The 12,425-nt window shown below is 33.9% G+C and overlaps 1 protein-coding gene across 1 annotated transcript in view; it reads left to right on the forward strand.

Annotated features, from left to right (window-relative positions):
- The first annotated feature begins 11,129 nt into the window (after positions 1-11,129).
- LOC111060255 (putative ammonium transporter 1) overlaps positions 11,130-12,425 on the forward strand; it is a 44,828-nt gene continuing 43,532 nt past the window's right edge. Inside the window, 1 exon segment of the mRNA XM_039436882.1 lies at positions 11,130-11,934. The gene's annotated coding sequence lies outside the window, so the exon portion shown is untranslated.

Genomic DNA, 12,425 nt, shown 5'->3' on the forward strand with positions numbered 1-12,425 from the left:
AAATTCGGAGCAGGTGAGAGAAAATTATATGAAGGTAGTAAAGGAATACAAACTGCTATGTAAGAGTAAAAGGCAAGCGTATTACAGCGATATAAAAGAACAATTCAGAAGAGTCAAGGATTCCAGTGATTTGTGGGCTCTGATAAAGAAATTCAAGTGTAGAGAGTTCAAGATTTCGGGAACTGTGAGTGCTGAGGATTGGGTTGAACACTTCAGACGAGTGTTTGGATCAGTTTGCTGGGTAGTCACATATTATGCGGCGAGGAATGTTGAAGATCAAACTCTTGACAAAGACATTGATATGAATGAATTGGAAAGTGCCTTCAAGACAATGCGCAACAATAAGGCTCCAGGTGATAACAGAGCTCCTGCTAAGTTTTACAAGAATGCGTCAAAAAATTACAAAGAGATTATTTTGATTTTTTCCAATGCCATCGTCAGAGGTGGACAGATACCAACAGGGTTTCCACGTTCAATTATATTTCCATTGCATAAAAAGGTGATACTAATGAAGTGAATAATTATAGAGCCATATCTTTTATAAATGCTGTCGCTAAAGTATTTTCATTTATTTTACTGAGAAGGTTGCAGTTGTGGGAGGAAAGAGAAAAGATTATTAAAGAGAATCAGTGTGGCTTTCGGAGAGGTTATTCGGCTACTGATAATATTTTTGTTCTATTCAATATAGTAATGAAAACGTTGAATAGACCTACAAAGAAGTTGTACTGTTTCTTTTTGGGCTACGATAGTGTGGACAGAGAGGCTTTATTTTTTAAACTGAGTGAATTGGGAGTGAAGACTAAATTTATTGCGATGTTGAGGAGTCTATATAGAAATACGAAGTCTCCTGTATGGCATGGCGTGGAGGGTAACTTAACAGAATACTTCGAAACCAGAAAAGGATTAAAACAGGGATGCGTATTCTCCCCGTTGCTATTCACACTATTTTTGAATGATTTGAGTGATGTTATTGGTGGAGGTATATTATGTTGGGCAGAGGCTGATAAATTCGCTGTTATATTGTGATGACGTGGTATTGTTGTCTGAGAATCCTCGACATCTGCAGTCAATGATAAATAAGTTAAAGGGATATTGCATAAGGTGGAATCTCACAGTGAACATGGCTAAATCCAAGATTGTAGTTTTCAGAAGAGGAGGACGATTGGGAGAAAGAGAGAAGTGGTACTATGGAATGAAGTTATTGAAACAGTGAATGAGTACAGATACCTGCGAGTTGTTGTTTTGTTTTTTGTTCGTGAAGTTAATAATTATGTTGTTTGTATATTTTATAAGTCCAGCCACATTGACGCATACAAGGTCCCTTAAGAGGGTGAATTTAAGAGTGTGAATTGCTTTTTAAAAGTTGAGTTACAATGTTTAGTTATGATAATTACGAGAAATAGTTAGGTATGAGAAGAAGGAGGAATTGGATAGGAATGATAGGGAGAAATAATTATTGAGTGAATTATGTAATCACAAGAACAATAATAATTATTCAATATTGGTATAATGTATAATAAAGAAATCTATCTACTCGGCTGACGGCCTCGGCTAAGCCTAAAGAACTTTTATTTATGATGAAAAGAATGCTTGTTCAATTTATTTGTGAAATTTAGTTGAGTTTGAATTGAATTGGAGGTATTATTTTCATTTTCTGTAATGTTGAAAGAAGTGCAAATAAAGTTCTGTTCTATTCTATTCAATTATTGTTCTCAAGTTAAAATGATACTTTCTCAGATAAAATTCACTATTCTCAACTACAAGTGATGACTTCTCAAATGCAATTGACTATTCTCATTTACATCTGACGTTTTCTCAAATACTAATGACTATTCTCAATTAATACTTTCTCAAATACAGTTGGAAAAGGTGTACTTCTCAGATAGGGAGGGTTGATAGGATAGGGTATCTTGGATAAGATAAAGAATGAGGAATCAGAGTTGTGTGAGTAGTGAGTCCTTCCAGTTCATATTATTAAATAATCTAATTTGGGTAGCTGAAAGTTTCTCAACAATGCAACATAAAATGGAGTACGGTACTCTATCACTATCAGGAAGCTCATGGTATAGCAGTTCCGGAATCTCTATTTTTTTAAATAAATACAAATAGCGAAAACGCAATGTAGACCAGGGGTTCCCAAAAAAATGTTTCTATGTACTCCCTCACCTACAAGCAATAATGTCGAGGACCACATCGGAATTTACAGTTGGGAGGCACTGTGAAACGTGTACTTTCTCGAATCCCAGTACTAATTAGCCTATATCCATACTTGGAATGTTTATTTGAATGTTAAATGATCAGTAGTAGAATTGGTAGGAAAACTGTAAGTGGAATATTGTATTATATATTAAATACCTGTCAGGCAGTTTAGGTTTATTACTTGGCATTTCAAACCCTTGATTCAATCCAGGCCAGAATAGAGTCTGTTTCTCAATTAAAGGATTGGTTCCAAGAAGAGATTGGATATGATAGACTATCATTTCCAATTATGTCATTTGAGAATCATTGATAATGCATTAATTGTCTGGAACCAGGTATAATCTAGTGCCACTTGCGGGTAGGCTGAAGAGCATACCGACGACACTGATTGAGATAACATGAGAAAAATGCTAATGCGCTATTCATTGACCAAACGTAGTGAGGTCTATGTTTCAACTCGATTGGCTTTTGTCTGTCTGTATGTAACGCGATTACGGCCAAACGCGTTGATAGAATCATATGAGATTTGGCAGGAATACTCCTTTTTCAACTGCGCGTCGATGTATTAATACACAAGGTTTTTTTCAAATTTTGCATTTTAAGGATAATATGAAAAGAGAAGGAATCCCTCATTACTCCGACATCACTGTATATAATTGACCGAGCGAAGTGAGGTCTAAGATTCATGTCGACGGCTGTGCATTTCTCTTTATGTTTATATGTTGCGCATTCACAGCGATATACGGCAATATATTTCCATGAAATTTAACAGTTATGTTCCTTTTTAAATTGCGCGTCGACATATATACGAAGTTTTTCAAAATGTTGCATTTCAAAGATAATATAAAAGGAAAAGGAGCCTCCCAAAGATACTCACAAAGATACAGAATATCTCTTGCAGTTAACAGAAGGCTTGATGAACATGGATCTTTGAAAGTTGTTTTTTTTGCATGCATCCACTCTTTCAAATAGGATACATTATTCTGAATTATTCTGTGAACATAGGTGTAGACTACTTTCTAGGATCATGTAAATGTTAGGGTCAAGCTACTGAGAAGTCATGGTGGGGGGAGTGAACAAGGCCGTCGTGTTTTTCTTAGGCTAGTTTCACACGGCAGAATCCCGTCTCCTGAAGATCATATTTCAGATCATTTCATATTTCGCAGCTCGAAGGCTTTCACAAGGGGATCTCAAATTTCAGACGCGTTTGCTCAGAGTATGACTCATTACTTTTCTCAAAGTATTCGGATTTGGATTCAGCGACCCCAAATTTTTTAAAGCGTAAGTCCCATTTTCGAAAATACCCAAAAACAAGGGAGTTACAGCACTTTTTAATATAGCTTTTACATTATCATAAAGTTATGTTTAGTAAAAATGTACCTACTAAGATAATAATACTTCTGCCTCACAGGTAAAGGTTTTTAGAAGCTTTTAAACACTCTTGAAAAGTTCAAACATGAACATTTTAAAACATTAGGGGCCGGTTTCCGAGCTCGGGATTTAGCTGAGTCCAAGACTTTAAACAGCTGGAGTCAGAAATTTGGTTTTCCAAGACGGGGCGTAGTCGCAGTCATTGTCATAGTCACGTTTGAATTAAATCTCGAAAAACTAGAAAATTGAACACAAAATAAAATAAAGAGAAAATAGTGTAAAGTTTCAGCTATTTTGAATTATTCAGGAATGTCTAATTCCGTCAAGGAAAAACGTTTCCAATTATAGAAATGAGAAAATAAAAACTAAGACTTCTATTATAAAAGCTGACCTTTTGGAAAGCCAATTTTCTGACTATTGCTGTTTAGAGTCTGGGACTTAGCTAAATCCTGAGCTCGGAAACCGGCCCTAAAAGTTCTAGTTTAAAAAAAAATTCCAGCTTTGAAAGTTTCAAACTTCAAAAGGTTGAATCCAAATATGGAATCAGAAATCATCTCCCATTATCACTCAATAAAATACGAGAAAAAGTAACCTTGTACAGTTAACTTCACTGAATTATTTACGTTGTCGGGATTTCAATTTTGTCATACAACAATCTAATTCATTAGGTTGAAATCGTTGAATATTACCATGGATTTCCTGTTGAATCATTGACTTAAAATCTTTGCAACAATCAATAAAATCTATTACACAGTATAAATATGCAGTCAGTGAATGTAACATTCTATACTAACTGCATACAGTAGGCTATAAACATTGTGCTGATCTGAACAGTGAGTATAGAATGTAATTACATTATATTACTCTAACAGCTAACTGGATCTGAATTGATCTATTGTAATAATGGACATAATGAAATAATGTCTTACTATTCCAAGTAAAACGAAACTAATGTTTGTGTTTGTATAAGAGCTGCTGAGTGGATACTGCATACTGAGAAATTCATAAATGATCCAGACCAGCCTGGCGACTTCGATGCTATCGACACCGGAATCTCCTTTTATTTCTATCAATGAATGAATCTGAATTAAAACCATGTATTGTATCAACTATCCTATTATCGTATTGTAATTCGTGAAGCCTGTTTAGTAAAAGCCAGTTACATACACATCGATTTTTTACCGTCCTTATAAAATTCTATTAGATCAAACAGATGATGTTTGACAAGTTGCACTTATTCGAATTCATAAGGATGGCAAAAAACAATCGTACAAAAATCAACGTGCATGTTGGCTTTCGAAGACCCATACGATATTGTATTCTATGATCAAATAGAATAGTAAATATCGAAATAAGTGTTGCAGCCAGAACTTGTGTTAAAAACCGGTTTTGTCCCCGCTTTGTAAGTTAAACTAAACACACAATTCCTCCCCGGAATGTGGGTTTGAAGTTTACACACCATTTCTCCCCGCTTTGTGCAGTGGAAGTGTACACACATTTCTCCTCGGTTTGTTCAGTGAAAGTGTACACACATTTCTCCCCTTTTTGTAGGTTTAATGCGTAATTTTTTTTTCAAGTTAACAGAAAAAAAAAGTTGCAACTGTATTGAACACTTATTAATATACTTTCTAAAACAAAAATTAAGTCTCCAACATGTGTGTAAATGTGTGTAAATCAGCCTCCCCGCAATGTATGTTCATTTCTCACCTCCCCGTATGCTACCTTGTTCCAGTATGTGTGTGTGTGTGTGTGTGTGTATGAGTATATGTGCGTCTGTGTACACGATATCTCATCTCTCAATCAACGGAATGACTTGAAATTTGGAACTTAAGGTCCTTACACTGTAAGGATCCGACACGAACAATTTCGATCAAATGCAATTCAAGATGGCGGCTAAAATGGCGAAAATGTTGTCAAAAACAGCGTTTTTCGCGATTTTCTCGAAAACGGCTCCAAAGATTTTGATCAAATTCATACCCAGAAAAGTCATTGATAAGCTCTATCGACTGACACAAGTCAAATATCTGTAAAAATTCCAGGAGCTCCGCCCTATCTATGCAAAGTTTGATTCTAGATTCCCAATTATCAGGTTTCAGATACAATTTAAACCAAAAATTTCAAGTTGAAAAGATTGAGCATAAAAATCTCTACAATTGATGTTCAGTAACATTTTCACCTAAAATTGAAAATAAGCTCGAAATTCAAGAAAATAAGATTATTCAATTGAAAACTGTTGGCAACTGTTGATTCTATTAAATCATTCACTATGAAGAGATAGCAGACTTCATGTGTCTGCAGCGCTATTGTCCTGTCACCAGCTGGGTCAGATCTTAGAATTAGTAGACTTGAGATGCGCGAGAAAACTAGCGTCAGGTGATCAATTTTCATAACGGCAAGGAAAGTTGTGTGAGTGCGCCATACCAGATTTTTGCGATTTCTCTTTAATTTTCATCTGTAGTTTTAATAATGTTGATACAAAAATACAAATGATTATATCATATGGATCACGATTAAGATGAACTATCTCATTCTCAGGATTGGAGATACTGTTTAAATGACATCTCGTGTGATACCAGTTATTTCTTTTTGAGATGTTAATTACTACCTTTCAGCATGCGGGTATCGTGTTATTCTAGTTTGTTTAGTACCGTACCTATTAATTGTTATTATCAGTACCGGTATTTACATTCTTAATTCACTTCATAATTATAAAATTAGAAGTAAAAAATATCCAAGTTAACAGTTTATTTAGCACTACACGAAATGCAATCGTATAAACTGTAAATATCGGGGACCAAGCTTCGCTCTGGAGTACAAAAGCATGAAAAATTTATCACGAAAGAAGAAATTATAATAACATTCACACAGAGATGTTCTATCTAATAACAGTAAATTGAGATTAATTCTCAGAGTAATGCAAAAATACCCCTCACAAAGGCCCAGTTGCACAAAAGTCGGTTAAATTTTAATCCTGATTAACTTCACGTAAACCAAATCAGAAAAGACCAATTCAAAAAGATGTATCTGCTGGAATTAATCAGGAATGAAAATAACCCGGCTTTTTCGCAACCAGCACTAGGTACCTGATTGAATGATTACAAAGGTTCAACAGCTGAGTCATAATTTCGACACAGTCCCACACACATGAACTCGCTCACTCACTTCATCACCAACAGACGACGAAATAATTATTATTATCAGCTGTTTTTTCAAGGATGAATAATAATTATCCTTTTAATGTCCTTCAGCGAGTTTTCCCAGGGATAAGACCTAGTGCAATCGAATCTTTGAATCATAAACCTCCTATGTTCTGAATTTCGTGAGAATCGTTAGAGCTGTTTTCGAGATCCGGTGAAATACAAACATATAAACATTTAAATATCCAAACATCTAAACATATAAACAGATGTTGCTCGTTTAAGAGTATGGGAAATATTGAGATGGTCAAGTTTCCCTTGAGACATGTCAATGCCCAGTAGTCAATTCAATCTTAAATTCTTACCTATTCAACCTTTTATTTTTTATTATTCAATCTTCAATTATTTCTTATTTAATCTTCAATTATTTCTTATTTAATCTTTAATTAATTCCAACTCAATTTTAAAATAAAATAATTTGTGTCCAGCATTCAAATTACTCTTTGATAAATTCTATTTAAATTCAACTCAATTTCAACATTTTTAACATTTTCTTTGTTCAACTTATTCTATTTCCAATTTTCGATGCCTTCTTGTGCTGAGTCCATAAAATAATAATATAAATCTAGAATATAAATCTTAACGACAGTCAAATTATTTCTAACAAAATTTCCAATCACCCATCGATCTCTATACGCATTCAAACTCTGTCAATGACAGAACTCTCCAATTCATAGTGAGGTCCACGTTATAATGGCAGTGGAGAAAGATAGGAGATCAGCAATGCCGATTTGTCTGCCTTGTCACTGCCTTCTATAGAGAATAGCTGTTACCGGTACAATCTGATATAATATTAACTGATCATTCTTGTTGAAAATAATCAATAATTGTATTTTATTCGTCAAGAAAATGTTTTTTTCCAATGATTGAATGTTAAATTTTTATTATTGAGAATAAATATTTTGTTAATTGGTCATATTTCTACATTTAAGTCTGGTGACCTAGCTGGCCATGGTACTGGCCCACCTCGGCCAATCCATTGATTTGGAAAGTTGTGATTCAAGTGTTCACAAACAGCAACACTGAAGCGTGCTGGAGCTCCATCATGCATGATTCTCACAAAAGCAAAGTGAAATGGTTACAAATAACTGGTTAATAGATTAAACAAAAAACACAGCACGGTTACAGTAGGCCTAACTTACAGTTTGTTGTTTTGTTCAACAATGAGCTACAATATTTCTGAAAATAATTTTCAGCTGAAAATTTCTTTCAAATATTTTCTTTTAAAACAAAATGAATCAGCTGTTCTTAAAATCCATGTTTTATTTGCAATCAGCTACAACCTATGAGTTATTAGTTCTCTCCTCATAAAACAGCAAATTTTCGTGGTGTAATGTACTACATAAGAATACATTTTATTCTACTTTTATTTGAATTTAGTTTACACAACTTACATAATTCTTACCAGAATTAAATTCTCTACAGTTTTTATTGCAAAAAATTATTTCTTTACTGGTCATTAAAGAAAGTTATTGGGCATCAAACGTAGAAGTCTGTGTTTTTCTACTTAGATTTTTGCATATTTCAACTTTTTTCTCAAAAACTACTCAAACTACAGCTTCCAGACTAGTTTTATTCAATTTTTCAGATATTTTTCCATATTAATCCAGCAAAAGTTTATCAAAAACTAGTCCCCAAACAATTCAGTATCGGTGTATTTCACCAGAGGAACTGAATTCCGGGCGAAATCTTTCACCCTGTATAGCTCGCTAATGAAGCGTTTATGGATATATGTTTATAAGAACTTTTTTCTTTTTTTTTACCTCTACTATCACGTATTAAATTATTTTACCATAATTAAGAATCACCCTGTATAACTATACAGGGTATGAATTTGAAAAAAATCGGTCGTCATTTTTGAGAAAATCGTGAAAAACATGGTTTTTTAGTGATTATCCGCCATTTTTCTCAAGAATATTACGGAGCTCCTGCTATAATATTAGAAATGAGACTCATGTCAGTTGATAGGGCTCATAAATAGCTATCTAGGGTATAAATTTGAAGAGAATCGTTAGAGCCGTATTCGAGAAAACCGTGAAAAACATGGTTTTCTAGTCATTATCCACCATTTTTTCCGCCATTTTGAATTGAATTTTATTGAATTTCTTATTGTCGGATACTCATGGTATAAGGACCTTAAGTTTAAAATTTCAAGTCAATCGGTTAATTAGGAATGGAGTTATCGTGTTCACAGACTCACACACACCACACACACACACACACACACACACACACACACACACACACACACACACACACACACACACACACACACACACACACACAGACCAACACCCAAAAATCATGTTTTTGTACTCAGGGGACCTTGAAACGTATAGAAAACTTGAAATTAGGGTACCTTAATTTTTTTGGAAAGCAATACTTTCCTTACCTATTGTAATAGGGCAAGGAAAGTAAAAAACAATGTGGCAGCGTTGCAGAGCTAGAAAAGGATAGCTCTATCTGCTTTGTCGAATGATAGACAAGGATAGCTACACCAATGTCAATCAAATACTGCCGTTATAACGTGGACCTCACTATAGACGCATTCAAACACTGTCAATGTCCGCAATTACAGAGCTCTCCAATTCAGTTTTGTAGCATTATTTAAAACAAATCTGAAAATTATTCCCATTGAAATAGATTGGGGATTGTGAAATGGGAGAATATACACAAAATGTCGAATGTTGAACTAATTACTTTGAATAACCTCCATGTATAATTCCACCGTATTTCACCAATAATTGCCAGAGCTGCTGTGTTAATAATTATGGCTTGTCGAACTGTTGAATAGTCTGGCATTGATTCATTGATTGTCCGTTTCTCAACTCGCCGTCGGTAGTGAGTTAATAAACCTGTTGATAACGTGTGGTATACAGCCATAGATATATTTTTTATGCTTCAGTTATTTTTCATATTTGTTTCTATTGATGGCTTGTGTTATGAATCTATATAGATATACATTATTAGGTATGCTTTAGGTAGCCTATTCTATTAATTTGTTCCTTATTTTGTTGATAGCGTGAGTTATACAGCAGCCATAGAAATATTTGTTATGCTTTAGTATTTTTTTATTCGTTTCTATTGATAGCGTATGTTATGAATCTATGGATATTATTTGTTATGCTTTAGTTAGCCTAATCACTTGAAATTGTCAAATAATGATCAACTTTGAAAATTATTATATATTCTAGTTGAGAAGGATTATCATGCCATGTCAACAAATCATATTATGTTGATCAAGTCGATTAAATTGTCTAGCTAGATAAAATTTCTCGCTGATTGATTACACAGCTGGAAATAGTTCTGTCTCTCTCCCATACACGCATCTTCTGTTTCGACAGACGACGAAATTATCATCTGTTTTTCCAAGGATGCATAATTATTATCCTTTTCATGTCCTTCAGCGAGTTTTCCCAGGGATGAGACCTAGTGCAATCGAATTTCTATATCATAAACCTACTATGTTCGAAATTTCGTGTAAATCTATATCAATACCAAATATAATCTATAATATGAATCTATAATCTATACCAAATTTCTATATCATAAACCTACTATGTTCCAAATTTCGTGTAAATTGTTAGAGCTGTTTTCGAGATCCGTTAAACATAAATAACAATGTATAAAAATATATACAAATATACAGAAATTGCTCGCTTAATATTATAGGATTGTAGTGAATACATTTATACGCATAGATGCTGAATACAGCCTCGTTGAGAGATTTATTTATTTATTTATTTAGCGTATGGCAGATACACAATACATATAAAGCTCATGAGTCTCAAATGTGTACAATACACTGTATATTTTCAATTCCTTTCAGATGTTGTGTAGTTTTTGGTGAGGAGAACATAAGTTTGTCTGACCGCCATTATATGCTAGTTCATTTAGTTGAGAGATTGCTTGTGTCCACTCAAAAAGCGTCTGTGATGATTGTAATAACGACGAGTTTCAGCTGTTTGTGTGTTTGATTGATTGATTTGATTGATTGATTGATTGAGTACTTTATTTATGTAGATTACAATATATACTGGCTTATACACTTGTATACAATAGCTTACAATACAGCAAAGTTATAGTTGAATTTACATAATATAGACTAAGAAAATAACTATTGAACTGTATATTATATGAAAAAGCAATTTGTAATATAATAACTATAGATAATAATCATATTGTTATGCATCTACATAAATTGGCGGAGCTTTGGACATATCAATGTCCATTCTTTGGGAAGAATATTAAAAATATCTCCCCCACTAACTCTCTACCAAAAACATGTGTTTGTGGTAGTGGGGAAAATAAGTTAGTGTGTTTGTGGAGGGAAAATAATGGCAGTGCGCGCGCGTGGTTCTGTCACTGACTTGTTGACTTTCGCGCCGTGTGGAAGGGATCATTCTCTCACTGGACACTGGTAGGGTGACATCAGACGCCAGTAGGGAGATAGCATACATCAGTGAGGAGACAACCGACATCAGTGAATTAGACATCATAAGTTACATCAGACATCATACATCATTTGGTAATTATCATAAATCAGTTAGGAGATATCATACATCAGTTAGGATATATATTTGGTAGTTATCATTCATCAGTTAGGAGATATTATACATCAGCAGGGAGACAACTGTCATCATCAGTAAATAGGACATCAAAAAAATATAAATCAGTAGTTAGACAATCATTTGTTAGTTATCATACATCAGTTAGAAGATATCATACATCATTTGGTAGTTATCATACATCAGTTAGGAGATAATCATACATCAGTAGGGAGGCAACTGACATCATCAGTAAATAGGACATAAATAAATTATAAATCAGTAGTGAGACATCAGGCATCAGTGAGGAGACAACTGACATCAGTAAATCAGACAGTCAATTAGACATCAGCAGATTAGCCAAAATCAGATTTAGATTAGGCCTAAATCAGACATCAGTGAATGAGACATCATAGTAGATTATACATCAGTGAGGAGACATATCTGACATAAGTGGGGAACCTTATCTGACATTAAGCATCAGTTAAGAGGCGTCAGACATTAGTAGGAAGACATCACATATCAGACTTCTGTGGAAATACATCATACATCAATTAGGAGGCATCAGATATCCTTGTCATCGTAGGAGACAGCATCTGGCATCCTCCTTATCGGACAAGGTAAGCTAACGAATTTTGAGATATTTATATTTATTTATCTATTCATGTACGGTATCTTCTTGGGCTACTTAATAATTCAAAATAGATCAACCAATGTACCTTCTGGAATATTTATGTTAATTCATGCTATTTACGGTATCTCCCTGGGGTATTTATATTTTTAAATGAATCAACTAATGTACCTTTTGAGAAATTTATATTTAATCAGGTACGGCATCTTCTAGGGTTACTCCAAATATATGTGAAAGGTACCTTTTTCTTAACACTTGAAAATGACCTTAAAGTTAAAGTGGTCATGTTCTCAAAATACAGATGAAGTGTTTTAAAAGGGTGTTTATTTTGTTCACTCACTTGAAATAAAATTTAAATGTGAGAAATAAAATAAAGTTGAAAGTACTGTACTTCGCGATTATTACAGTAATTTCTATGTTTCAAAAGGGTACGATACTTGTTGATTTATTTCAAAATTACTGTAAAAACAAGTTTATTCC

Source organism: Nilaparvata lugens, chromosome 10 (assembly GCF_014356525.2).
Source record: "Nilaparvata lugens isolate BPH chromosome 10, ASM1435652v1, whole genome shotgun sequence".
NCBI lineage: Eukaryota > Metazoa > Arthropoda > Insecta > Hemiptera > Delphacidae > Nilaparvata > Nilaparvata lugens.